The following is a 5,040-nucleotide window of genomic DNA, read 5'->3' as shown; positions in this document are numbered from 1 at the left end:
CACTTTGTCTTTAGGCTGACATCATTGCTCTTTAGCATTTTGGAGAGGCCCTTGGGAACAGATTTTCCCCAATGCAACTTTTATTTTGATTTCCTGATCAGTGGTGTGAAGTGTTCATTATGGATCTAAGCAAGATGAAATTGTTAACAACTTCAATCTCTCTCCTTCTGTTATAACGTTGCCTATTGGACTGATGATGAGAATATTTGTTTTCTTTATGTTGAGATTCAAACCATATTGAAGGCTTTAGTACTTGATCTTCTGCAGCAAGCAACTTAAGTACTCCTCAGTTTCAGCAAGCAAGGTTGTGTCATCTGAACAGCACAAGTTGTTGATGAGTGTTTCACCAACCGTGATGTTACAATCTTCTTCATTAAGTCCAGTCTCTCAGATTATCTGTTCGCTATGCAGGTTGAAAAGATATGGAGAAAAGATAGATCCCTGACAAACGCCTTTCTTGATTTTGAACCATGAGGTTTTCCCTTGATCTGTTTTGACAAGAGCTTCCTGGTCTAGGCATAGTTTTCACTTGAGTACTGTTCTGGGAATCCCATTCTCAGTGTTACAAGTTGTTGGGATGCACCGTCAAATGCTTTTGATTAATTGATAAAACACAAATAGTCATCCTTCTGTTATGCTCTGCTTTTAGCCATGATATCAGCAATGCTATCCCGAGTATCAGACTCAATGATCTCAGGTTCAATGATCATCAAGTAAGTATTTATCCATTTGGCCCACACAAGGACAAATAAGTGATGTTTTTAAATTTAAATAAACCAAAGACATTTTCAATTTCTTAATTAAGGAATTGCATTGTTTTCTTGTGTTGCTTGAAATTAATATTAATTTTATTTTTCTTTCCTTCTTTCAGAAAGCATTATATCCATTAGTTGGTATAAACTGAACTTTATTTTAAAAACAAAATAGATATTTAACTGATTTCTGAGGTAGTGGATACTGAGAAGTGTGACTTGCATAGTCCAGCAAATAGTGCTAGAATCAGTTCTGAAGTTGTCTATGCTGATCAGTTATCATATGGGAAGAGTTATTAGACTCAAAACCAGAACTAGCACTTGGAGGAGAGTCTTTTGGGAAGTGAGAAAGGCAATCAGATAAACAGAAAAAAAATAAAACCTAAACATAAGTCAGCTGTAACAATGTGAATTATCATAAGTACTCTTTTTCTCTTCCAAAACAGTGGAGAAATGTGAGTATGGTTATTCATCCACTCAGCAAGCAATTTTCAAATGTTACTAAACATAGTAAGTCTAAGTGTTGATTGTTGTTCTGATTCTGTGCTAGGTGTGAACAATGCCAATTATGGTCCCTGCACACAAGGAAGGCAGAATATGTGTCTAACATATTGCCTTGTTATATCATGGAATCTACTGCTGCTCTTGGCAACCTTATGGATAACAGAATGAAACAATCACTAATTCTATACCATTTTCATGATCATTGATATATATAAATTCTCGTTATACATTAATATGTTTCAAAGAAAATTCTTAATTTTGTGTGGATGGAGAAGGAATTATTATGAAAATTATTCTGTATTAGGGACTAGAAACAGCAAGAATTGCTAAAACAGTTTTTAAAATATAGATTAAGCTATTATTGAATTGTAGTTATGAAAACAAATTATAGAGTGGTGATGATTTAAGCAATTTAGAAATTTTATTAAAAGAAAGGTTAATGGAAAGAAGAGGTAGTGGACAGAATAGGCAGAATATGTGTACTGAAGTATGGACAGTGTTGTGACAATTGTATCTGTGAGAACAATAGCTAAAAGTACCTAAAAATTAATTTTTAAAAAACAGCCTTTATTCTCTTTATTGGAAAACAGTAAATGATAAAAGAGACTCTAGATTAAGAAATTTTACTTACTGAGATGTTGATCAAGTGTTTTTCTGTGCAATTTTTCTTCAAATGTACAAACTATTTTGGCAAACAAACTCATTGAACACCCAAATTTTCTATTTTAAATTTTTACTAATAAAGTTAAACTGTTGTTGCTAGTGACTATTAAATCATCATTGACTCAAGGAAACCATATATCTTCTTGTTGTTAGGTACTGTTTTTTGAGTCAAGTATGACTCATAGCGACCCTATGAACAAAAGATCTGGACTGTGTTCTATCCTGTACTATCCTCACAGTTTTTGACATACAAGAGCCTATTGCATCAGTCACCTGACGAAGTCAGTCACCTGACGAAGGTCTTCCACTCCTTCACTGGCACTCCACCCTTTCTAACATCATGTCCCTCTCCAAGGAATAGCCCCTCGTGACAACATAGCCAAAGTATGTAAGGCGAAGCCTCATCATTCATGCCTCCAAAGAGCACTCTGGCTGCACCCTCTCTAATATCTGTTTGTTCTTTTGGCCATCCATGGGATTCTCAGTGATCTTCTCCACCACCACAGCTCAAAGGCATCAATTCTTTTTCTGTCATACTTACTCATTATCCAGCTCTCAGATTCATAGCAAGGGACTTGGAAAGACCATGGCTTGAATCAATAGTCCTCAAACTGGTATCATTACTCCTTGGTAATTTGAAGAGGTTCTCTAATGGCTAATTTTCCCAGAATAATGCATCTCCTTATTTCCTGACTGTTGGTATTAAGGGTGTTAATTGTGGATCCAAGCAAGATGAAACTATTGACAGTTTCAACCTCTTCGCAATCCATCATGATGTTACCTATTAGTCCAGTGGTAAGAATCATTGTTTTCTTGACACTGGGGTGCAATCTATATTGAAGACTTCGTTCCTTGATCTTCTGCAACAAGTGCTTCAAGTCCTCACTTTCAACAAGCAAGGTTGTGTCATCAGTATAACATAGGTTATTGATGAATCTCCCTCCAATGTTGATGCCACACTCCTCTTCATAGAGTCCAGTTTTTTGCATTATTTGCTCAGCAGAGAAATTAAATAGGTATGACACAACCCTGCCACACTCCTGTCTCAATTTTAAACCATGCAGTGTTCCCCTGCTCTGGTTGCACAGCAGTCTCCTGGTCTGGGTATAGCTTCTACATAAGCATAATTAAGTGCTCTGGAACTCCCATTCTTCTGAATGTTAGCAACAATTTATTATGATCACACAGCCAAATTGCTTTGCACAAATAGACCTTCTATTGGTATTCTTTACTTTTGACCTGGAGCCAGGATACATCTGACATCAGCAATAATATCCCTGCTGCCATGACCTCTCGTAAATCCTGCTTGAACCTCTGGCAGCTCCTATCTAGATACTGTCTCTGGCCAGTTTTGAATGATCTTCAGGTGAGTAAGTGTGTGTGTGTGTGAGACAAAATTAAAATGGTGAACAGATCTGTGCCATTTTTAGAATTGTTTGTATGGAGAGAGTTCATTGTTGGACTATTATCCATAAATTTAATGAAAGCATTGGCTTTCTTTTGATAGAAGACATTACTTTGCCCATTTCCTTCTCTTGCAGAGCAACTACTGAGTTCAAACCATGAGCCTTTGAGATTGCATTGTAGCTTCTTTCAAGTGGGCCAGCAGAGTTCCCTATACGTCATAAATAACTTCATTTTATGCCAGATAAAAACAATAAACTCTCCCTGGATGCTCCAGGCTTGGAAGGAGATCATGGCTACCACTTTCTGTGCTAGGCCTACACTGGGCCTAAGGGGGCAGGACCACAATATTCAGTGAAACACTCTGGGAAATTGCATAAGCTGAAATGGAAAAGAGAAGAAGCAATGGAAATGAGAGTGAAGGAGTTGAAGTTGGAGAAAAGTCTGTTTACTCCTGTGGCAGTAAAAATGGGGGGAGAACCACTATTATTCTACAGTCTCTTGACAGAGATGAGCCACCAAAACTAACCTTGACTTTGGAATATATATACGGCAGAAGAGCTGAAGGGCAGGTGGGCATAATGCACCAAAACATATTGCTCACTTTTGGGAACTAGGTGAAGGAACCTCTTTACTGGATTTAGTCACCATACAAAGGGCATTTTCTATTGGTTCTTGTTGTGGGTCTTTCAAAAGCTAATGACCTTTGGTACTATGGAAAATCTCTTGTAAGTCAGTAAAAATCACATAGATAAAGTGATAATGAAACTTGGAAAGACAAACTTTAAAGTAACTTCTGAAAAGAGACAGAAGATGTGGAGTAATAATGCCAAAAGATAATCCAGACCATGAACTAATTGACCCATTTCCAATACCCCTAGTTATAATATGATATATTCCAGAATTTTGACTCTGAAAAATGAAAGATAATATGCGAGACTCTTTGATTTGTTGAACATTATTATGAAACATCACTAATGTTTACCAGTAAATCAGCTTTAATGCTAAAAATTCATGGAGTCATCAAGCAGTTGGCTGTTGGCATTGACAAAAATCTCCTTGATTTTAAGAGAAATCAGAAAAAATGGAGGCACCAGGAAATTAAAATTACATATTATGATCAATGATTTTTTAAAACAATTAAATTCAGTTGATAGAATAACAAAAGACACAAGTAAATTAAGTATACCTTTATTTTTCATTATACAATTAGATAACTATATCTAATGGAAGTTTATATTTTAACTATATCTAGTAGAAGTTTATATTTCATAAGATTATATTCCATATCTAGGGATCTCTGGTAGGCTAGTGGTAAGAAACTATTCAGCAATCCCAAAGGCATGCAGTTCAAGACCACCAGCTGCTCTGCAGGAGAAAGATGGACATTCTCCTCCCATGTGATTAACTGTCTCTGAAAACACACTGGAGTGTGAGAAACGGGCCTGCTCTGACTCTACAGTGCACAGAACAGCAGCAGCACACTCCTTATAGGGAGCTCTGGTGGCCTAGTGGTAAGAAGCAGCTCTGCAATCTTGAAGGCATGCAGCTCGAAACCATCAAGTGCTCTGCAGAAGGATGGGCCATCTCCTTCCATGTGAAATCTCCTTCCATTTGATTACAATTAACTGTCTCTGAAAGACCACTGGAGGGTCAGTTATAAGTTGGTTCCTACTTGACAGCACACAATAACATACTCTATGTGCTTTAGAAGCAA

General features: G+C 36.9%; 1 pseudogene; it reads left to right on the top strand.

Annotated features, from left to right (window-relative positions):
- Positions 1–651: 651 nt before the first annotated feature.
- On the top strand, positions 652–4,630 carry LOC102874478 (annotated as a pseudogene).
- Positions 4,631–5,040: the final 410 nt, after the last annotated feature.

The sequence above is a fragment of the Elephantulus edwardii genome, unplaced genomic scaffold (genome assembly GCF_000299155.1).
Source record: "Elephantulus edwardii isolate Elephantulus edwardi_28Jun2011 unplaced genomic scaffold, EleEdw1.0 scaffold00002, whole genome shotgun sequence".
NCBI classification, from domain to species: domain Eukaryota; kingdom Metazoa; phylum Chordata; class Mammalia; order Macroscelidea; family Macroscelididae; genus Elephantulus; species Elephantulus edwardii.
Note: the sequence above shows the minus strand (reverse complement) of the source record. Positions and strands in the feature narration are given on the sequence as shown.